Source organism: Dermacentor andersoni, chromosome 4, assembly GCF_023375885.2.
Source record: "Dermacentor andersoni chromosome 4, qqDerAnde1_hic_scaffold, whole genome shotgun sequence".
Classification (NCBI taxonomy): Eukaryota; Metazoa; Arthropoda; class Arachnida; order Ixodida; family Ixodidae; genus Dermacentor; species Dermacentor andersoni.
The window spans coordinates 96,696,971-96,721,501 of NC_092817.1; the positions used below are offsets into that span (position 1 = coordinate 96,696,971).

Sequence of the window (24,531 nt, forward strand, 5' to 3'; positions counted from 1 at the left end):
AACGGACAGGGCGCGAACGCGGTCGCTACATTGACCTCGACGATGCAACGCCTGTTGCATTCCGGATTATGTCCAGTGAAGCAGTTTGCTGGGCGATACCCGCGGAGTGGTCAGACGCCGCTTGGCGACGACGGCTCGAAGCCTCCCTTTGAACGCTCAGAGAAAACGGCCCGGCCTCGCCCTCATTCATGGCCAAACTCACACTGACTAGGCGAGCGCGGCGCTCCTTTTAGCCAGACGCGCTGCGAACCACGTGGTCAGGCGGCGAGCCAGCTGCGGAGCGCGCATGCGCCAAGCCGGCGGCGGTGGCGGCAGAGCTTGGTGCACGGAGTCACGTGATGCGTTGCCAAGGCTACGGTGTAGCTGCGGTCAAATGAAGGTCAAATTCGTGGCGACGGCGAAACTCGGCTCTACGAGGTTAGTAAACCTTTAATACTCTTCGCTTTAATACTCGTAAAGTAAGAGCAGTAGAAAAGGGGGTTTCACAGAAGAGCCACTTCTTCGTTGTTACCCCCTATATTTCACTAAACTACTTCATTGACCATATATATTAAAGTCTAGTGGGCGAACTCCGTGCGCGAATCATAGCCTAAAATTATTAATTACATTCTTGCTTTCAGATCTGATACTGGGTGCTTTGCGATCATTATGTGTCGCCAAAAATGGACTTTAGGCCTTGGCAAGAAGTACTTTTTCCATTCATGTGCGCCGTCTGAAATTCGCGTTGTCTTCAGGGGCCTCTCAATTTCAAGCGTACTTATGCTATCACTGAACAAAACGAAACAAAAGAAGACTACATAGTAGCAGAGATTGAGCTATGATCGCTCCGTTATCTATGCCTACTGCATGGTCCAACCGAACATTCCTTAAGCCTAAATGTCAGATGAAGAATGTAGCATCCTCTTCTATTGTGGTAGCTGCAAAAGGTCCGATTGATAGCTTTCAGAGAAATACCACTTCTACCATCACAATGTTTATCATTATCATGTTTCATCGACAAAAGAAGCACCTACAATTGGATCCCGTGTCCACGACGGGAAAATCGTCGCACCGTCCTCCGTGCCGTTATTATTGTCATGCTTTCATCATCGTCATCCCTGTCTGTTGCAGCATATTTGCCCTCGTTGTGTCACTGTCGTCATCCGCGGTGTTGTCATCGCCGAGCCCACTACTGCTCTTGCGTTTTGCAGCTATGGTTTGGACTTCTTGCGGGTCTCAGCCGACAATTATTTTGTTCTGTGCTCGTTTCATTTTTCAACTTACAAAAAGTGATCTTATTCTTTATAGCGTATACCGCACCACTATGCAGCTCACGCTTTACGCACTGGCACGATGGGTTCATACATTTCTTGATGTCGCATACGGCAAAATCTGAAGTCGGCTGCAAAATGTATTGTAACAACCTGCCAATAAGAATAATTGTTAGCCCATCTAATTGGTTGTACGACTTGAAAAACTTGGCGATGTACGCCATTCATTAGGCTATAGAAATAATAAAAATGGTATTCAACATATCACACGCAATTCTTGCACCAAAAGAAACGTTTCGATCTCTCCATTTGTTTCAAAAAAAAAACTGCGAGGCTGCTTGCCACATATAGACGCGGTAACAAGGCGAACCGGACGGAAGTGGTTCGCTTCGTGCCCCTCTCGTCAAACCACAGCAAACCGTTTCCCCAGGCACCCGGGTAAGGGTGTCTCATAGGGAGAAACTGCATGGCTACGGAAGATGAAAAGGGATGGAGGGGAATGCGGTGCTGCTGGGGATGACAAAACGTCCGCTCCGAGTGGATTAGCGCAAATCCGGGCTCCTCTGCACAAATCTCTGTCGCTAATGATGCCGGCCGCGTGGTAAGAGCGGCGCTGACCAGCCTGCCTTTGGTGTGCGGAGTGCGACTCGGGTGGAAGAAGGCAAGGGAGTGGCAGGCCAGGGGAAGTCAACAAACACAGCAACAACGCAAGTACATGCGCGAACGCTAAACGCAGCCATCACGCGCGGATGTGACAGGCTTCGCCGAGTAAAAGAACCGCCCGGCCGGCAACGGTGGCAGCCGGGGAGCGGCTCGACGTTGCAGGTTATAATAACGGTGGCTCCTCCACGGCCGGAGGGCGAGCACGTATCACCGTAGATGCTGGCGCTTGATACGTCTGGGTGGCGCGCGTGTGTTTGTGCAGAGCCTTGTTTTGAGCAGCGGAGGAGGTCGTGCGAGTGACGCGAAGTAAACAAGCAAGCTTCACCTGTTGGCGGTTACTCAGAAAGAGAGGACAGAAGGGCCGAAGAACTGGCAGTTGTTCTATGGCATCCGAGAAAAGCTTCCTCGGATACATCTACCCTTTAGATGGATGACTTTTTTAGCGACTTTATTCTACAACATTGTGACGCAGTTGATGTCGGAAATGTCGGGCACTGACTCTTTATTCTGTTGTTAAAAGAGGGTGCGCGCGATAAGTGCAAAATTCCCTTCTCTACGCGTATATTCGAGGACGCGAGTTGTCATCTTGCCTTGGATGGCAAACACCATTTATCGTCTATATAGTATTGCTCGAAACAACGCACGCACTCACGCACTCACGCACGCACTCACGCACTCACGCACGCACTCACGCACTCACGCACGCACGCACGCACGCACTCACGCACTCACGCACGCACTCACGCACTCACGCACGCACTCACGCACTCACGCACGCACGCACGCACGCACTCACGCACGCACGCACGGACTCACGCACGCACGCACGCGCACGCACGCACGCACGCGCACGCACACACGCACGCGCACGCACGCACGCACGCGCACGCACACACGCACGCACGCGCACACACGCACGCACGCGCACACACGCACGCACACGCGCACGCACACGCACGCGCGCACGCGCACGCACACGCACGCGCACACGCGCACGCACACACGCACACACGCACGCGCACACACACGCGCACACGTACGCACACGCACACGCACGCGCACACACACGCGCACACGTACGCACACGCACACGCACGCGCACACGCGCACGCACACACGCACGCGCACGCGCACACACACGCGCGCACACACGAATCGAATCGAATCTAAAAACAACTAAAGCATCGTCGCATGAAGCTGTGACTGAGAGCACTTTCGATCACGAATCCAGTTCACTGTTGCCCACAATGGCGCTGACGCATATGTTCTTTTCGATCGATTGGCCGCTTCAAGTGCACGTTCATGAACATGTCATAGCAAGGTGCACATACTTCAGACCTTGGTAAAGCCTATGATTTTCTCTCGCAAGTAAAAGGGCACAGCTATGTCTGGAATTATGTTGCTTTTTGTTCTCCTCCACCCTCCAGAAGATACAGTAAAATCATCGTATGCGAGCCGTTTTAAAGGCGGCTACCCGAAAAATCTACCGAGCAATGTATTTTTAATGGCCTTTCTGATGATGTATTCACCATCAAAAAGAAAGAAAGAAGGAAGAAAACAAAGCAAGGAAGAAAGCCTTCTTGGTGCTTAACGTCAAGCTACGGAAAGCGAAAAAAGCGACCCGACTCGGAAGACTGTATTGTAATATTGTTTAAAACCATCTCTCACATCTGGAACTGTTGAAAACGTTTACCCATGATGGCTCGAGAGCAGAAGCAGGGGGCGGAAATAGAGTACTGCGTGGCAGTCAATCTTACTTCTTATATTGGCGTCTGTCTTGTAGGCATTCGAACATGCGCGAAAAAAAAAGAAAGATGAACGCGCGATAGAATAATTTCCTCAGAGTGTAATAGAAAAATAACTGCTGCTGACTACAAGACGGGCACGGTGCAGCTGCAAGCACCAGGAAGCCATCAGGTCATTGGGAGTCGTTTTCGCAGAAGCTTTTTTCGCCGTGGCAACATTTAATATCGACTCCACAATAAATAAGCATTAAAATATTTTTGTACTACAATAACCATCACTTCTGATTCTTGCTCTTGTCTTTTTTTCTAAGGGAGACGTCGTTAAAAAGAGCACCATCGTCGAACACAAAGCGGGCGTGCCGGAATATTTACGCTCTGTAGAGCTTCATGGTGTTCGATAGCCTCATACGCCTCACTGTGGAGAAAGTGAGAGTAGTGCAAATGCCTGGAGGCACGCGCCTGTTTTGTACGCACAGCCATAGCTATTCTGGCCAGCTGGTCTCGCAGTCGACTCCTAGTCGTGAATTATACCACTGACCGTTAAACCCGGCACCCGGCGCAGCTCGTTGCATTTTTTCTGTGCCATTTCCTCGTGCAGCTTGTTAGATTTGCTGAGATCTCCTTTTTACTTAAGGAGATCCCGTGTCTTCATAGTTCGCTGCCATTTAGCCCTCGCTCGAAACTTGCTGCCATGGCGCAGTTGCGCGCAGTGATGCGGGAACGAGAGCACGCGCCATTATGTGCGCGCTAGCGTGGCGTGATTCTCCCCGATTCTGTGGCCTATGGTGCGATCGCCGTCGAGAGAGTTTGCGTTGTCTCCGAGTTGCAGGTACGGCATTCGCTTTCTGTATCCTTCTTCCTGTCAAGAAGAGAAACAGAGACGACATACATCAGAAGCGTTCGTTGGTTGTTTTCCTATCATGACGCGCGCATGTACTACATCATCGCACATCCAGGTGGCAGGCGACGCCTGGTCTACGGTGCTCATAGAAGTAGCGAACACACCAGAAAAGTAAGGAAAAGTGGCCAGATCTTACACGTTTACCGAGCACAAGTCAATAAGCAGCGCACATGAACAACCATGCTGAATCACCCAACTAAAGCAAGAGTTTTGGAAGAAAGGGAGGCCGCCTCCGGCTGAAGTTGATGGGGTTGGCCTTGCTCAAATTAAGCTTACTTTAAACCCTCTTTTTTCTTTCTCTGTTGCGGACTAATGCACTATAGGTGACATAAACAACTCCCATGTGTCAGGAACACTGGCGGAACAGGCACCTGTTCCACCCTCGGTAGCGGGATGAAGGGTCGTTGTGAAGGGTATTAAGCATACTGCTTAAAATGACCTTACTGTATATATGCAAAGGCGAGAAACACTATACGTATATAAGAGTTGCACGAAATGTCACGCGAGAAAAAGTGGTAACACAGGAAGATTATACAATGCGCTTCAATAAATCGTCGCAGCCCAAAATTTCATCATAAAAGTAAATTGGGGGTTTTACGTGTCGAAACCACGATATGATTTTGAGGCACACCGTAGTGGGGACTCCGGGTTTGTTTCGACTCCCTGGAGTTCCTTAACTTGCACCCAGTGCATGGTACACGGGGCGTTGTTGCATTTTACCACCCATCAAAATGCTGCCGCCGTGGCCAGGATTCGTTCCCGCGATCTCGTGCTTAGCAGCGCAACGCCATCGCCGCTAAGCAATCACGGCGGGTTTTCTTCACCATAGAGAAATACAGAAGAAATGTCACAATATTTACAGGTACAGTGCACATACACAAAATGTCACAACATAGAAAAGTGAATTCAGTGTCTAACATATATGCATTCCATATGCATACAATGCCATATTAACCAGATATCCTAGTATTTGTCCACAATATCAGTGACCTCCAAAACTTCTTTGTCCATGTGTAGTGCTCTCCCTGATGTTACTGTATTCTCTCTTTGTCTTCTTCTTTATCCTCCTTTTCCCCCTCCTCCTGCGCAGGGTAGCAAACCGGACATCGCGATCAGGTTAGCCCCTCTGCCTTTTCTCTTTATTCTTCTTTCTCGCCCTCTAAGGCTTAGCTCTTGTTTCTTAGTAATACATAGTATCCTTATATAAAAGCTGGAGCTGTTGTCCGTGTCGCGCACACATGTATGAAAAGTGACCCCCGTACCATCATGCGCAAGCTCGAGCAAAAGCAGAAGGAAAAAAAAAGACAATGCTCTACGACGAACATTGGATTGCCTAGGGCGAGGTGTTTAAGGCGTAACGCTTGAGTGGTGCCTTCTGAAGTAAAGCTAATGAACCGTATGAGGCGCTCAATGGCCTGTAAGTGCGTTTCCTCCCAGGAGTCTGCTCGGCGCAGTTAACGAGGCTCTACGCTTCGGTTCTAGTGCATATTCCACGTAGCAAAACATGTGGTCTTGATCGAGGCAACTTATCAGTGGTGATCACTAAATTGTGGCCTTTCCTTAATAGAGAACGTTAGCGCAAGTTATACCCTCGATATTGATGTTGCTGTATGTCGCGGCTAAAAGGGGCTGGAGAAGAATAAGAAATTTCGGCGGAGTGATACTGTTCTTTGGTACTAACGTTCTCCCATGTGTACGAAGAACGGGTGTCGTCAGGTGCGAGCTGTACAAAGCCTATGATTGCTCCGTAACAATAAAACAGAGAATAGCTCTTCAAAAAAAGCAGGAATGTTTTCCGGTTAACCACTTAATCCAGAGTGACAAACTTGAATGAGGTCAAGCAAGAAGATTTGTGATTATGCTGGCGTAGCCGTAAAGTTTCTCCATCCACGTCCTGAAATTTTCCAAGTCTATAAACTAACGGTCTTTTTGTGTCATCTCGCACTTGCGTCATGCGCTGGCAGGCAACAGAGACCGGGCAATCTCACCAACTGGGCAATCTCTACAGTCTCTAAAGTGACTACGGAGTTGGCACAATTTAAAATGCCTTGAAGTTACCATTTAACTTCGATTCCGTTAAAAAAACTCGTTATTTATTCCGCATAAGCCTAGACCTCCCGGGAACGATGACCACCTTTGCGTCGTGCGGTGGCCATCGGTCCACTCACTGTTGGACAGTGTTGGAGAGAGCGAGACTCTTTATGTACCTTACGATAGTAAGCGCTTACATATTGCGTTCTTTCCAGTTATGTTCGGCTTAATTACTGTCTGTTATGAGTGGAATCACGCTGACCGCGTTTCAGCATGTCTAGACGAAGTCCTCTTACATGGCTCTTCTGACTCGACCAGCACAGTGCCCACGAAACGGCATCGTATCTTGATGCCACTCCTTCAAGGCGTCAGTGAACCGTTAGCCCGTTAGCCAGTGGTTGGCGTCGCTCACTAGCCTCTCACTACAGTCGGTAGCCTCCTCGCTTGTCCAAAAGACCGCGTTCCTGTTGAAAAGGCACATGGCATAGTGTACAATACTATTTGAATGGAATGCCCCGCATCATAAATTTTAAAAAAAAACTCGGGAGTTTTACGCGCCATAATCAACATCTGATTAATGGCATGGCGTAGTGGGGGAGACCGGACCAATTTTGATCGCGTAGGGGTTCTTTAACGTGCGCCAAATGCACGGTACACGAGCGTTTATGCAGTTCGCCCCCATCAAAATACGGCCGCCGTGGCCAGGATTCGATCCCCCGACCTCGTGCTTAGTAGCCGAACACCATAAGCACTAAGCAACCGCAGCGAGTCCATCGTACATTGGCGAGGCTAAAAACTTCCCGAAAAAAATTCTTCATCACCAGAATCAACTTCGCCAGTTAAACAGAAAACGCAGTGCTGTGGCAGAACACCACGAGCTTTTTGATCACCAGATTAGCCCCGAAGTCACTGCCATCTTGTAGAGAGAAAACCACCGCCGGCGGCTACTTTTGGAATCCTGGCACATCCAGGAAACGTCGGGTACCATCAATCGTTCGCCAGGTATAATTCCCGCCGTTTACTCTCAAGGTCTACAAACAGTGTCTGCGCGCGTGTCCGCCCACCTGTCAAAGCGCCAAAAACGCATCTAGGAACTGTTACGCTTCCCGCCATCTCACCCCTGAAGAAGGAGCCAGTTGGGCTCCAAAATGTCAGGATTTAAAAAAAAGAACCTTGTGGGAGTTTTCCTTCTCTTCTTTTTCAATTGTCCCCAACCAGGCAGTTATCTGCCGAATGTTTAACTTTGATTAAAAAGAGAATGTTGTAATATGGCGATTGGCCGAGTGCAGCGGGCCCCGATGGATGAATTGAGTCTACGAACCTGCAGGGATGGGGGGGGGGGGGGGGGAGGGGGTTGTTTAACTGCTTTTGGAAGGCAAACCCAGAATGATGTACAAATTTTAGATACTCTTCTGACGTCAAGCTCCCCACCGCCGTCTACGTACGTCTACACCTTGTTTCGACAGGCGTATGACACCAAATATTTTTGTTTATTAATGCGAACTGTGAAACAAACAAGAAAAAAATACTGGCAATCCGGTTTAAAGTGGTCAGGCTAGAATCCGGGTGTTTTAAACGCTCCGTAAAGTACGAGCTGACGCGCCTGATGAAAAAAAAAAAAAAAAAAAAAACGACGCGCGTCTTTCTTTGAACACGATTCGAATGACCCGGACGCGAGTCGCTTCTTCTGCATTCCAGTCGACTGCGACCCGGTATGACGGAAGCGGGGCCGGATATTCATTGGCTACGCGGCTCGGCATAATTTTCAACTTAACGTCCATTGTATCGGCGATGAAGGCGATACGTTACCCACAGGCCACGAAGAGGCTTAGGAGCGTGTCGACTGTGGCACACACTCGGCCAAAAAACGTAAGTAGCTCGAGGGTGGCGGGGGAAGTCGTTCGTGGCGCTCACGCATACTTTATGCGCGGCAATGCTCAGAAACAAAGGCAGCCGGAGGAAGTCTTTAAAACGGGGAGATGCCTTCCGCGCCCGTCGACGCCTTTTCTCCACCCAGTTCTCCCGAGAGCTCTAACTCCAAAGAGAAACGGCGGAGGAGCATGCAGCCAGTGGGCTGCAGACTCTCCGGGGATAAGAAATGCCGGAAGTGTGACCCTCTCTGTTCGAAAGAGGCAGCGGCCGAGGCAAGAATAACTACAGAAGCAACCTATCTCTTTTTTTTTATGCGCGCGTGTTTGTGGGCGTCATTGTGCTTCTGTTAGCCACAAATTGTTTTTCTTTATATGGTTATTTGAACTTCCGTGTTTGTGTTCGTTCTGAGTCCGAAAACTTTCCTTCTTTCCTCGTCTTCACAATGTCGTGGGCTGACAGCCTGTGTTCTTTAAGAAATGGTTCCTAAAAATTCGGAAAAATGGAGACAATCTATAAAGAGATGGCAAACTCTGGTATAAGAAAGAACATAAAAAGGAAGAAAAATATCGCGAAGCTAGCGAATCGAAATCATCCGTTCTTACTTTAAAATTCAATTTCTATATCCCCCCTCTCCTCCCTCACGTTCTTTCCCTCGTGGCAAGTCGGGGACTGCAGCAGTACGCGTGGAGCACCGCATGCACCCTGAGGGCCTGGAGTCATTTACATATCCGTACGTGCTGGAACTGCTATGGCAGGCAGTGAGGCGCGCGCCCGCCAGCGCTCAGGGCGCCGCGGGCATTGTGAATGTACACAGCCGTGCGCTCGCGTGCCGCGAGATTCTCGTCGCTCGCACCCTCGCCTGGCCGTTTCCCCGTCCCTCCGCAGTCGTTTTTTCTTCCTCTAGAAATTCCTTATTACCCTGCCCTTGCCTCTACGCAGGCGGCCACCGAACGTAAGGCAAAGTTGACGCCTCGATGTTATAGCCGTTGCAGCGATCGCACTCATCAGCAACTTGCATGTCGGTTCCTACTCACCACTTCATCGAGGATCCGCTACGGGAAGACCGTTCACTCGCTGTCAAACTAGCGTCGCTTTAACGTCCCGTTTGTTTTACTTCGCTCGCCGCTGTTTTAAAATATTCGCTCGTCGCATTCTTTATCTCCTACTCTCTGAGCACTGGTGTGCTCCCGTCCTAGTCTGGACTTCACTCTATCCTCCCGGTAATCGCGCTTTCTGGCAGTGGCGTAATATATTATGGTAATGCAGAACGAATGCGCGAAAAAAAAAAAGAAAACCACTTAGCCTGATAAATTGAAAACATCTGCAGCCACACCACCCCAGCACCTTCGTTGCTTTTCAAGAGAACTAACTTCTGCATTCCTGTTGTGTTGTTTATTTATTTTTATTTTTAGCCTGTCACGTAGAGTGTGGCTCCCCCTATCTCCAAGCTGTAGTGCACGATACTTAATGCGACGGCGAAGAGGCCGCCGTTGGAGCGGCCCAGCTCCCTTTGGCTTGCGTGACTGCATGGGTGGTCACGCGATCGCTCCCGAATTCCATAGTGCATCCCGTCCCACAAAGAATCCCATAGCAGGAGGTGGAACCTGCACGTCTTGAATTACGACCTCTCCTTCCACGTCGCTGTCACTGTTTCTTTAGATACCGGCACATGAGAAAACAGGAATGGCAGAAGTGCTCTCACTATAACTTCGCGCTAGCGCGATCTCCTACGAAATTCAGCCCAACGTCTCTGCGCAAGAAACATACAAACTCCGCCTCTCCTGCATTAACGTTATTTATAGCCCCAGGGGTCCCGAGAGTAGTGCACTTTCAGGCTGAATATTCCGCAATGCATTTACTCAATATATAGAAAATCCCAGATTCATTCAGTCCGTCGACGCGACCTACCACAAGAAAGCAACCGTGTCTCATCGTTTCTTTAATATTATTGTTATTATTTAGATAGTTGAGGCGACGCATCTAGAACAGCACTTAGAAGTGAATGACTCTCAACGATACGAACTCGACCCTGAGCTTTTGGGCCTCGCCTCTCTAGCACCCTCTGCCAAATGTGCAAAAGCTACAAGCCGGCCTTCTCATCAGCTCGCTTGCTTTTTCGCTTTTTTCATTCCTGGCTGTCGCTGCAAACTACAGAAAGTTTTTAAAGTTTTTAAGTAACGTTACAAAAATTACTTTGTTTTACGCCTCCAGAACTCTTAAAGAGCCAGCAGAAAAGTGCGAGCATCTCTCCTTCCTTTCCTTTCATTTTCTCTAATAACAACTATTCTTATCGCGTGTAAATTTTTTTCTTCTTTCTTTTTCTTTGCCCCGGATCAGGTATGCATAACCACGGCCGATTGGCCAAACATCTAAACGCTCCAACTTATGCCTGCCGGCATGCAATGACAAACTCTGGGAACTGTTCTTTGCAAATTTTTTCGAGGTCTCTGTAGTCCCATTTCCTGTCCCACGCTATGCGAAATAGAAGAATCGACTACATGGCACAATACAGGACAACTATAGGGACAGATAGGAATAGATCGCAAGAAAAAAGAGCAAAGTAGACAGATGGAGGCGCAGCTACGTCGAAAGCAGGCGATGAGCGCACTACTACGGGAAGAGCAGAGACGCAGAAGGAAGAAAAATTTTCTCGGCATTTCGAACCAAAGAGCGCATATATACGCTCCGGTTTGCATGCCGACGCGCGATAACGCCGGAAAGGTGATGGGAAAAGCGCCAACGTGCAGAGGGAGTGGAGTGCCTTCTACGAACGTTTTTTTTTCTTTCTATATATATATATTTTTTTTTCAATTCTTATTATGCAAGAACCACTCTTTCTTCTTTCCATATTCCGTCGCCTTCCGCTCACTCCCAGACTGCCTAACTTTTTTATTTTAGCTCATTTTTTTTTCTCTCTTTACACTTCTAGCAAGACTGACTCCTCACGCGTTCCTCTTACTGCCGCGCGGCGTGGCATCCTCTGAGCTTTTTGTCTCTCTCTCTCGCCGAGTACCAGTATTATTACTGTCGTTATCATCATCGCCGACTAGCTTTTCCACTATAATCCATTATAATCTTCACAACCGCTATAATCCCCTTCCCTCGTCGCACGCCAGTTCTGCATTAGGGGAGGGGGGGGGGGGGTGCAGCGTTCAGTCGGCGCTGCCTCTCTAGAGTCCCCCCCAGCCATTCTCGTTCGCTCGCTCGCCGACGCAAAGGAGCGGCGCTGGCAGCAATGAGCTTTTGAACTGGAGAACAGTTAAGGAGCTGTGTTCAGCCGCGAGATTAAATTCTGAGAGCGGTGCTGCACCGGGGCTCGGGTTGCGTGCGGGAACGGCGAGTCGCGCGGCCTACTTTGTCCTATGCGCACCGCTGGGAAGCGACCCTCATTTTGGCCCGAGAACTCTCTTTCGTTTCTTCCTCGATTCTTCTTCACTCTCACGTTCCCCGCTGCGCTCTTTGCCGTAGCTCTTCCGCTCTGCATCCCATTAAAGCCGTTCTTGCTAGATCCTGTTGACTGTTTACCGACGTCGGCACTTTTTGTTTGTTTCCTTTTCACAGCTGTGTTTCTTGCAGAATGTCTTCTCTCTCTCTCTTTTTTTTTCTTCGCCGCTTTGTAGAGTCTTCACAGGCTCATGCATTGTGTTGCCACAGCTGCCGTCTTCGTTGAGAAGCCAGTTTATGTTGCGGGGGCAGGACGACTGAAGTTATGTTATTGAGAGTGATGTCTTCATATATATATATATATAAACGAGAAGAAAGCGGGTTAACCGAGAATCCCGATTTTTATTAAGCATATCATAAGAAGCCAACAAACACTGACACCAAGGCCAACACAAGGGAAATAACTTGCACTTGCGAAATGAAATAAATGAATGATAAATCAATGAAAATGAAAGTGGATGAAAAGAGAACTTACCGCAGCTGGGGAACGATCCCACGTCTTCGCATTCGTGTGTGTGTGTGTGTGTGTGTGTGTGTGTGTGTGTGTGTGTGTGTGTGTGTGATACGGCAGGCATTTATTGCGATATATATAGCACTCGGAGAAACGGCACCGAATAATTTTCTCAGCCGACTGGCACAGACCACGGCTTTGAGAGGAGTTCGACTGGATGCCGCAAGAGCTCCCGTACCTTTGAATATATCGTATCTCGCTTCTTTTGTCTACAGTACGGTTTAGAGTGTGCGCAATTATAACCAACGGAAATTACAAACTCGCCGCAGGAGAACCAAGTTTTGTAATGAACACGACCTCCTTCCCCGCGCCCCTAAACTTCGTTAGGAATCATACATTCCTTCCGTTTCGCAGGTCGCACTATGCGGGTGCTCCACTTGGCAAAAACGGTCACGCTTGAAGCAAAATTTTCTCCGATGCTGCCCGAGGTAGCGAAGCGTAGAGTCGGCTCAAATGGCAAGCCCTTTCATGTATCTGTTGCGCGCGAGAAAATTGCGACCTCGAACGCTTGCTGGTGTGAGGCAAAAGCGCTTCTTTAGAATTCGATACGTGAACAGCTTCAGATGCTTTGTTGCTTCCTTTCCAACTTGGCTGGTTGACTTACGTCTCCAACGCAGTGCCGTATGTTGTGACGCTTTTTAATTATTTATTTTCTTCCGGCTCGCTGCGATGATGTAGGGTCTCGTGACGGGAATACAAACCAGTTGGCGTGCGTGCTCCGGACTTGCTTGGGAAAGGTAGCTTCGGAAAAACTAATTCTGCTCGGAGAGGCAATTCGTTTCTTTCATTTCGGAGAGAACACAACGATGTACGTTCTTGGAGCGCATCAAAGCGTTCCCACTTCCACTTTCAAGCAAGCAATAGCTGCAGCTGTCACTGACAATCCACCTACAGCGTTGTTGCTTTTCAAATATTCGAGCAACTGGGGCTGCATCACACCAAGGTTCAAAGTACAAGTCTTACAAAGCAAAAAAGTAATATCATTACGCGAATGAGGACGAGAAAAACGTGCGCCCTTTAACGTATGTTGTGCGCTTTTGCGAAGTCATGGCTGCAAAACTACGGTGCAAGTTTACATCTTGAGCGAGGGAAAGTTTAACATTGGCGCTTGTCGCGCAATTGCGTCTGCTTTAAAGTTCAAGTAAACAACAAAACCGGTGCGGTTCGCTCGCAAACAGGAGTCAGAATGATAAATATTTATGCGACCGGCCTTGGTGTCTCTTTGACTATAGTATATTGTGGCTCAGCACATGTAAAGAATTTTGTTCCCGGCCATGAAGACATAACGAGAAATGTATTTTAGTGAGCTTGACAAGAATGCAGACATGTGCGGCGATAATATTGTTCAGCATGCGAAAATAAATATAATATTGCTATATCAAACGGAGGCATCAGGAGAGCACCTGATGTTCTAGGAAAGTGGGTGGTGCACGTTTTCCAGAGCCCCTCAGAGGCAGCGGGTGGATCAAAGCTAGAAACAGGGTGGTCCCTCGGTTGGGACCTCCAAAGTCGGAGCCTACCGGGTGGTGTTCGCATACAATATCGGCTGTCCACGACAGCAGGCAGCCGTTCTTATACGACCCCAGCATACAGGTGTTTCGGCGAGCCCCCTGCCCACTTAACAGTACGGTATTTAACTATGGAGTACCCGTAGCCACTTAGTCTTCTGGAGGCGGCACCGGAATGTACTATAGTGAGACGTTTACTCATAATACTTGCGTATTTTCTCATTTCTCTTCACCGTACTATAGTAAATAAACTTCGCTGCAAAACAAAACTGTCCTGTGGTGAAGCCACAGTAAAATGCGTGTGATGCTTTTGTTAAGTATTCTGATTTATCTTACTTTTCCGACCGATCTTCCTCTCATGAAAATTGAAATGGCAGGATTTAATACGGGAGTCTTTCGCTGTTCAGGTAAGCTCGTTCTCTTCAAATAGCATAAAAATTATTGGACGTCAAAAGAAAGCGAAATACATACAGGTCCTTGTATTCCTTTCTTTTAAATCCTTTTAAGTACTCACACCTCGGACGCTTTACCCTGTTTTAGCGCCAGCACACAGCAGATTGAATTGTACTCAGTGGTCTCATGCGAAATCAGGCGGATGCGAATAAGGGCTGAACTTTATTTTTTTATGAACGCATGAGACAGAATGTACTGGCATGAGACATGTGCCAGAACTTTCAATCGGCCGCTTCTTCCCCTGATTACCATCTCGCGCCTAGGTTGCGGAATCTTCAAGTATCACTCGAGTACGTTTCGAGTCAGCCGCAAGGCAGGCGGAAAACGAAGAAAAAGACAGGAGGCAAGTCTGCTTACCCTTCACGTGCCGACGTTCTGCTTTGAGTGGTTACGTAAGCTCCTTGGAAGAAAGACAAAAAAGAAACCTTGCAGGAACGGCAACAGTACTACGTTACTTTGTGACGGACGTGGCACTGTTGAAAGGAAGAAAGGCACAGTGGTCGTAGCACGAAGAAAATGCGTATGGGGACGGCATGCACCATTACAGTGCCATCTAATTCACCTAAGCTTCAGCTACGTCTCCGCTGGGTTGTGTGCAAGATTTGTTATTTTGCGTTGTACGTGCAAGACGGCAAGGACGTCAAGGGCGACGTAGGAAGGGCGTAGGGGGACGTTAAGACGAAAGGGTTCGGGGTGAAGTTTGTGGGTCGTCAGCATGGTTGAAGGAAAAAAGAACAGTGGAAAAAGCAACGCAATATTCACGGCTCGCGTCAGTGCGTGATGTCGTGCCGAAAGACAGCCCGATGTAATCAGACAGAGGAGAGGCGTACGTAAGGATTTGAGGGCGCACGCACGCTCTTGCGTTAACGCTGGTTCCTTGTTACCACTGCTGCTGCGAACATAAGGTAGTAGGACAAGGCGGTATGTGACGTCACTCCTTGCTTTCTCCAATGCAAACTTATTTCGTGTTCGGCATATATAATTTTTTTTTATTTTGTTTCTCTTTTCCTTCGTTCCTCTATGGCGGACTCACCACGGTAGTCGTGCAGGGCCGATGCGGGCTTTGTCTACCAGCATGGCTGCAATGCGGGTCTGCTCGCCCTCCACGCCGGAGCGCATGCCGCCGGCTTTCTCTCCCTGAGCCAAGCGGTCGAGTCGAGGCTTTTTACGACCGATGTTCGCGCTCACGGCATAACGGAAAGACGCCTTCGCAGCGAGAGAAAGAGCAATAGGCTGTAGCACAGAGAGCTGTTCTGCCTCTGGCAGCAACTTTTGCTCCTGGTGCTGCTTTCTGCTGCCCGCACTGATGCTGCTACATATACCTTTGCTTCAGACACATGCTACTGCTGCATTCCATCCTCCCGTCCGTGCTTTCTGTTCGCTGGCATGTACAGCGTACTCTACTGCTATCAGCTTTAACGTAACTGCGCGTTTTCGTTCAGGGCGCACGCTACGTTTTGTAACCTCTCCTCTCGCTCTCTTTCTCCTATTAGTATGTTCTTTTTTTGTTTTTGTTTTTTTTTTTTTTTTGCGAAGGAATCGAGAGAAAAGAATGGGCGACTCGCGAACCTATGGAACGCTCATTGGCTATTATTTTCTTAGCGCATTATATTTCTTTGTTTGTTTTTGCTTGGCCAAGTTACCGTACTCGCAGCACCACCGGCGGCTATCTGGCCCGCTAACGCGCGTTCACTTCATACGGGGGCCCCCTCGTGTATCACGGAGTCCCCCAGAGGGTTACTATATATACTGCCGCGAGCATTCGCTGCGCGGCCGGCTCTTTCGCCCCAGCTACGTTTTCCGTGTACACCTCTCGTATATAGGCTAGCCCGGGATGGAGTCCGGAGAACGACTCTACGGCAGAAAGCATAGTTCTACCTCATGCCAACGTCCGGCTAGCGGTAATACGGCGTCCTTCGGTCCTTGGCTTATTTTTTTTTTTAGTATATCACGCAAAGCGCTGCTGCTCAGCGGTAGTTTACGTTCCTCTTCCTCCGCCCCCTCCCCCATTCCCGTTTCCCGCTTACATTTTCCTTCGTGCAATGTCGACTCGCAGTCAGGCCGCCTGTGTACGCTTCTTTTATTCAAACAGGCCCGCTATGTTGGGTTGTATATTTACGCGATGGTTGGTGCTGCTCGTCGTCTGCCGCGAATGGCACCCGTGACTTTTCGAGTCCCTCGAGTTACTTTACCGAAGAAGAGGCACGGACACTGAGGAAATGCGTAGTTATGGTGCAAGCTCCGGTGGGCATCTGAGAGCGTCCATGACCACACGCATCCGCGGACGGGGCCATTTCATTGCCAGAGCGATGCAGGGGGCTGGTCGGTATATGGGTCGTTCTGTTTACTCGATGGTTTCACGCAGACCCCCACACGTGAAACACTGGCCAAAAGTGGGCCATGCCTCTTTGTGTGCGGCCACGCTACCTGCCTCAGGAACTGTGTGCTGTGCGGGTGTTTATTTCTTGGCACCATGATGAGGGCCTGGGATAAGGGAAAATGAAGACAGTCCAAATTGTGGTCATGCATGGTGTCATTCCTCGCCGTCCTTTTTTTTTTCTCTTCTTTTTCAAGCGTACAGCGTAAAATTACATGTACGAAGAAGGCAATAAGGCATGGTGGACGTCTTCTTGCTTTTTATGGTGCGCTATTTCGAGCCCTACGGTCGGAAATAAACCCTTGTCAACAGGGTCAGCATTCTCTGCGTTGTTAAAGCTCTTGTCTTCTTTCGTTATTCTCCCTGACCTTCCTTTAAGTACAGATGCGGTACTTTTCTCCATGTAGGTTTAACCCAGTTAGAGCTAAGATAGACTTGGCGACTATATTGTACGAATGTATGCGCAGCTCACATAAAATATTTCCATTTGTTCTTCCTGTTCTTCCTGTCTAGACAGCCTCTATGCACGACCTTGCGACATCGTTAGGCTCCGTCCTTCATAGCCTTATTGCAGCAATTCAGGTCATCATATTATAGCTGATGGCAAGAATGCACGCTTAGCATCGTGCTGACGCTCGTTTCGTTATGTGATGTAGCGCCCCTTCAATCAGAATAAGGTGACTCTGGACTTCGTGGAAACGGCAGAAGAGGAATTTTGTAGATGATGAGTGCGAAAGCAGTGATTGATTAGCTTGACATCTGGTTAATAAAACAAAATATTAATAAATGTCATTATGCTTCGGCATTGAGACACTAATGCCTCTCATACTGATTATCTCAATAAAAGTAATTCCTCTGGCACCTAAATCAAATAAGTGTTTTGCCACCCATATTTCTGGCAATAGAACACCCTGTACACTTCCCACTGAGTACATACTAAAGCTAGGAGCACGCTTAGTTACAAATGTCGGAATTTTTCAAGGCTCTCTCAACTTTATAATTACTACTTTAAAAATCATTAGTTCACCCTAAGCTAGATTTCGCCGCAGCCGTGTGGAACCTGTACTGTGAAAGCCTAATCTATTGCACGATCTTGTTAAAAATATTTCGGTACGGTTTATATTTTCAAACTATGACCGTAAGGCTAGAATAACCTGGATAAAAGCTTATCACTAACATCACGCAGATACATAGCGTGTTTGAGACTGTTTGACGAAATTTAAAACCATTCCTTCCTTTACAATGGCTTTCACCGCCTTGACCTAACGCGGCGCGTTGGTCGTCGCCATAAAGTAGAATGTGCATCAGGCAACAATCCAGCGTCTTTTCCTTCCCAGGAAATCGTAGAAATAAAAATTTCTCAAAAAACATTATCGCCATTGTCAATAACAAGCTCTTCCGCAAAGCATTACCTAACGTTGCATAGTTAGGAATTAATTTTTACGCTATATTGTCTGTCAGTGAGTGAAGGACGACTTTTGGATTCAGCTTCCGTTTATATACGTCGTTGCACAAGATATGGTGAGACACATGAAAAGCACGAGAATGTTTAGGCAATAAATGCCTCGTGTTTCATATTCGCAGCGATCCGTGACGTTGACTGGTGGCCGACCTTGAGATCAATTTTGCACCGAATCTCTGCCCTCTCGGTACCTTTGGTATCATTCAAAGGCACCGCTTTTTGGTGATGCTTTGTCACCCTGTACTTGCTCGATCACGTTGCATGTATCACTAAGGGCTTTCCCTAGACTAATTCAAAATTAATAAACTCTTCTCTCGGAATTAGTTCCCATCAGATCACGTGCTTAACGTTCAATCAAATAAACGAAACAGTTGGTAGCTAAATACAGCTCTGCCGCCTAGTGATTTCACATGGAAATCCATCCAAGGTTCTCTCTACTTCGGGCACAGGTAAAGCAAGTCAGTCACGCCCGCATCTTGAGTTTAAATAACGCATAAACCTAAATAAAAACGTGCCAATCAAATGCAATGTTGCAATCTAAATGACACGAACCTTGTTCGAGTCAGCGAGTTAGCAGCAATAGCGGATGGCACGAGTCCGGCCTGGTCGCCTGTAGCTGTTAGTCGCCTGAGTCTCGGAGGCGATGTATGATGCTTGTGGCCACGTGGCCCAGTGGCGCACGTTGAGCTACTCTACAAGAAGGGGGCCAGCGCACACCCAGCGACCCACATTATCTATGTATATCCACATTCACAGCGTGTTCCACGAAATCAAAAAGCTCGTCGGAAGCGAATTAAATCGAACGCATACCATTCGCAATAGCCTGTGGTAACTCGGAAATTTTTTTTGTTTTCCCCATAACTCACTAATTAATTAGGTTAATTGCCCAAATTCTTAATTATTGGCTGAGGACCCCAAGTATGATACGCAGAGTTGTAGAGCACCTTCACAAACCGCCGATCGAGTTGTTTCCTTTACGATACGTCTCAGGTAATTTTTTTCGGGGTTTCAAAGAAAGCCCGCGAAATACAAAAATAAGCCACGCGACGGAGTGTTTGCGCAGTGTATTGTGCTGCTCTCAAGCGTGCGTGCGGTGAACAAGGTCGGCGTCATCGCGACTGGTGACGAGGAAGCGGCAGGGCCTTCTTTATCTCATCGGCAGCGCTCGGCCAGCATCATGTATTTTTGCCGTCATCCGATGCGAGCCGACCTGTTTGCCAAACGCACGCTTGACAGCAGCACTATACCCCTGCGCAAACGCTAGGTAACGTGGCTTTTTTTTTCATATTTCGCGGGCTTTCTTTGAAACTTGGAAGAAAGGACTACGTGAGACGTATCGTAGAAGAAGCAACTGGATCGGTGGTTTCTGAACGTGCTCTACAAATCAACGTATCATATTTGGGGTCCTCAGCCAATAATTAAAGGTTGCGTAATGAACCTAATTAATTAGTGAGTTATGGGGAAAACAAAAAATTGTCAGAGTAATTATAGACTATTGCGAATGGTATGCGTTCGATTCAATTCGCTTCCGGCGCGCCTTTAATTTTTATATTCTTGGCTCAAGTTATGTGGGACACCCTGTATATGCGCCAAGCAAAAGACGACAAATACCAATACTCCGGGAAGACGAACAAAAAAAATCTCTTGCTTTAAAAATCCGTCCTGTAACTTCGTTGAGAAAAGGCACATGTGTTCCAAACACTTCACGCAACTACAATTTATCAGACATCGACTATTAAGGAAACCGCCGCGGTGGCTCAAGGGCCTTGCCGTCCTCCTTCAGAGAATCAGGTCGCCGGTTCGATTCGCAGATTCCACGGTCACGTTTCGACGGGCGCCCAATGCAATAATGCTCGCATGCTTATGTTTAAGGGCATGTTAATGAATCCCAGGTGGTCACAACTATTGCGGGGTCCTGTAGGCACATTTTTCCATCCTCACTTTGCAGTTTCGCTGAGCTAAGCCTTACATTTTCGAGTAACAAGGTGCGAAATAGAAGGCTGTGTCAATCAACGTTGACGTGAACAAAGAGAAGTTCGATGCAAATAGTATCTGTACTTGTATATACTGGAATTGGCAGATTAAAAATTACGCAATGTTGCGTAATTGCATATTTTTTCGTCATTTGAAATAATTTTTTCGTTCAATCGATGTCCGAGCGATCGATGTCCGTCCGTCTACGCGTCGCATCGACACGAAAACAATTTTCGTTTCCAGTTTCTCGCGAATTCTCCGTCGCTCTAAATCTAATGTAGGTATCTTGGGAAAAAGTATATTTAAATTGCCCGCTAAGACGATTCTATCTTCACACCGAGTTTTATTTACTGGTCGCAATTATATAGTTCACAGTGAAGCTGTAAACTTTACAAAATTTCCGCCTGCTTTCACTACATGGCGGTCTAAGGAGGGAGTATGGTTAGAGAAAACGGCTGTAACTCTTGTTTTGTCTAAACTATCCCGAAACAAATTATATGAAAATTAGTCGCTAAGACGACTCTAAGATTACATCAAATTTCATCTACTTTTCTTAATTAATTTTCTTTTCTTAAGTTGTAAATAGTGTGGAATTCCCGTCTGACATGCGGCGGTACTTGCACACGTCACTACTTCATAAAAGATTAAGAATAAATCACTCCCCAATCAAAAGATTTATTCGTTGTCTAGGTCCTTCAATAATCATAATAGTAATAACAATAATAATAATAACGTATATACACAGAGATGCGTAGATTGAGGTATAACACACCACAAGTTCGCCGCTCGTCCGTCTTCACAGAGTGGAAGGGCTGGTGATTTTTTTTTCCCGACCCTCTATTTATTTTATCGATGTCTAGTTCTTCCATTCACTTCTTAGGCGCATGTCTGTCGACGTTGTACTCTTTCGCGTTGCCGTTGTAAGACATGTCTTTATCCCTTTCCTTTTTGATGACAAGTGCAGGTGGGTCGATAGCGGGGATTGTGCTGTCTATCATGCAATGTGGTGAAATTTAGACAATATTGGCGCTATGTACGTCCGTACCGTTCATTTTACCTACTCTTCAACCAATACTAGATTTTGGTGGCTTTAACACCTTTTTCAACTCGCTACGACATTCCAAGGTGACGAAACTGCCTCTTTTGTTAAAAGAGTACCCACATAGATAGCCAGATCCCATAAAAGCCCAACCTGTACGAAGTCAGCAAAGTAAACCCTTGTCTCCAAGACAGAGAAAACACACACTTTCTTGCGCGCAGCCACTGTCGGTGAGACTTAGTGATAGCGCGCAAAACGCTGCCTGAGCAGGGCTACTGAATGAAAGCACGGCTTCAATGCGCCGCATAAAATCGGGGCTACACGAGGGCCGCGAAACGCAAGGATGCAGCAGGAAAGGCACCCAATAAGCCGCCGCAAGCAGAGCGGAAAGATTCCGTGGCACGTGTATACCAGACCGGCGCTAGAACGTGTGTGAGCAGCGATGGTGGTGTTGGTGGTGGTGGTAGTGGTGGTAGTTGTAGCGGGCGGCTGTGGAAGCAGCCATTTCGAGCTCCCTATCAATCTTTATTACCTCTCGGCGGTCTTTAATAAGGGCGGTTTACGACCACCAACCGCGTTTCTCGCGTTGCCCTCCACCCGGCTAGTGCTTGTTTGCAGTCTCCCTGCCGCAATGCCACCTTTCAGAGCGGCAAGGGCGGGTCGTCTCTATAGCTGCCGAATGGGGAAGTCAGTGGCGTCGGCAGAGGCGGCCTATCGCCCCGTAAATGTTGCTCTCATTCCCTTTTCTTTTATTGCTTAGCTACGGCTGCTGTTGTTGCGCTATTGATGAGCGTTTGCTTGCGAAGCGACGTTCATTCCTTTCTTTGTCGTTTTCTTTTTCTGTACATTTCTGGTTGACGCGATGCCACAAGGAAGGATGGCTATAGGGCACGAAGACATCGTTTCGAAAGACCCGGACAGAAGAAGTTGTCACAGAGATGTAACATACAGATTCGACTATGAAGCTACTTAACAGACAGTATGTGTCGATGTCACTGGAAGCCCTGGTGGGAAACGAAATATCGGGCATTCGAGTCCACACCCTAAAAATACTACTGGCAGTTTATGTCCAGCGTGCGAGTGCTCTGGCCACTAAAGCAGTGCAACAGACCTCGATGGCATTTAGGCCCTCTCTTACGTCCCTCCAGGACCTGATATACTCACTGGCGTTACATACGAGGTAGATGTGGCCATCCTTAATAAATATTTGCCGATTCTTGTCAAGCGAGCAAACGATGATGTCATTGATGTTACTCGGTTAGGCAGTTCACGCTGCGGGAAGATTGCATTCAAAGGTAAATATCTACCTTCGCATGTTAAAGTAGGGCACGTCAGACATCCTATGTGGCCTTTGCTTTCGAAGCGTCTTCAATGTCGCAAATGCATGAAACTAGGACACGTGAGCAGTGTCTGCGAAGACCAGGCAGCATGGCCCCGCTGCGCCGAGCCCCGCGCTGCCGATAAATGTGGCCCGACTGTAATGAAGTGTTCGAACTGTAGCGGGTCACATGACGCTTCGTCGAAGAATTGCCCGCATATTAAGAAGGAAATGGCCGTCTTGAAAGAGTTGGTGAGAGATCATTCTTCTCATCGAGAACGACCGCTAAAATCAGGAGGCCACGTTCGCGTCGCCGATGTTCTTCAAGAAAAGCTCTTGCCTCTGCGACGCGCTTGCCACTTCCTACAACTTCACCTCCCTCTCTGCCGCCCAGGCCTTGCACTCCGGAAAGGTCCACGAAGGACAAGGCCACTGAGAAGTCTGCATCAGCCGAAGCTTGGCCGGGCTTACCAAAACGAGAGCAATCATAAAAATAGCCACAGCAAACGTTTGATGGACAACTGCAGGCACCGACTGTTGTTGATTTGTCCGACCAGGCCAGGCAAGTGACTTTAATGCTGCAGTCACTAAATAATACAATCCCCATGATACTGAACAAGCTGCAAACACCTGCAGGTAAAATTTATCTGCAAATACTGGACGCACTAAATCCAGTACTTGCTGGCATCGTATAAGCACCATGTCTCGACCAATGGTCCCCTTGAGCTCTGAAATTAAAGGTTCGTCGATCTTGCAATAGAATGCCAGAGGTCTCAGGACTCGTATAGCTGACTTTCACCAATTCTGCTTTGCAAGTCGTTTCCTCATACTGGTCATTTGAGAACCAAATACACCGACCTCACTCAGGCGTGTGGTTAGGAATTTTTCGTCTCGTACCCATGCGGTGTGCGCAGCAAAGTAATAATCTACATCCGCATGGATCTTACGTATGTCGCTCACGCGGTAGCGTCTCATGGCGACAACCAATATGTCTGCTGGCATGTCAAAAAGAAGATTGTGTCATTTACACTTATTCGAGCCTACGTATCCCCAGCTGGCCACTTCGACGCCAAAAGGCCTAAAGAAATACTGATAATGACCTATGACTCCTGCGTTATTACAGGTGACTTCAACGCGCATCACCAGCTATAGGGAAGTACTAAAATTGACTCCTGAGGCAGGAGTATTGCATCGCTTGCTGCTGACCATAATATGTGCTGCGTGAATGATGGCAGCCCTCTATTTCTGCGAAGCACAACCTATGTTAGCTGCTCGGATTTGACTTTGGTGTCATGGCGCTTTGCCTCGAGCGTCCAATGGTTTATGGACAAAGAGACACACAGAAGCAATCGTATTCCAACTTACGTAAATATTAGTGGAGTTGATCAATGTTCCTCTACTGTCATGCGTACAGTTGATTGGTCAAGGTTTAAGGAGCATATGGATGACGCACGTCGGGTAGTACTTTCACACAACACAGAAGGTACAATCGCAGAAGCAATGAAAGCATTCCTCTGGTCGCCTACAACGTCAGCGAGGTAAACAGACTGCGACATAGAACCGGAGAGGCTGCGGAAAGAAGGTATCGGCGCACCAAGTTCGTTCCATATCTGAGCGTTTCACGACGCATACAAAAAAAGTTCAGCGTCGTAAAGATAAATTGGTAGACAAGCGATGAAAATCTTTCAGTCAGTCGCTTGATCCCCGAACATCACTCTCAAGCATATGGGGAACAATTAGGGGTATTCGCTCAAGTCCGCATCAAAGGAAGCCATTTGCTGCTCTGGCCCTCTACCAACTCCGCTCGGAACTTGAAGTGGCTGAGGAGTTCTGTGCGTGGGTTTCTGGGTCTGTGGTCATGACTACTGACGCAGCACTGAGTGACGTCCCTGAGGCATGTGTGACAGAAATGAATGTGCCATTTTCACTCGGAGAGCTCGATGGTGCGCTGACGACCTGGAGCCTTTCTTCGTCACTAGGACC

At 47.9% G+C, this 24,531-nt stretch overlaps 1 protein-coding gene across 3 annotated transcripts in view; it reads left to right on the plus strand.

Moving 5' to 3' along the window:
* The window catches only part of Octalpha2R (alpha2-adrenergic-like octopamine receptor), a 743,760-nt gene that overhangs the window by 41,761 nt on the left and 677,468 nt on the right, over positions 1-24,531 (plus strand). For 2 of the 3 annotated variants that reach the window (XR_011893885.1, XM_055074062.2), the window contains exon 2: positions 5,650-5,675. The exons of the other annotated variant lie outside the window; for it this stretch is intronic. The gene's annotated coding sequence lies outside the window, so the exon portion shown is untranslated. The remainder of the gene's footprint in view (positions 1-5,649; positions 5,676-24,531) is intronic. 3 annotated transcript variants of the gene reach the window in all.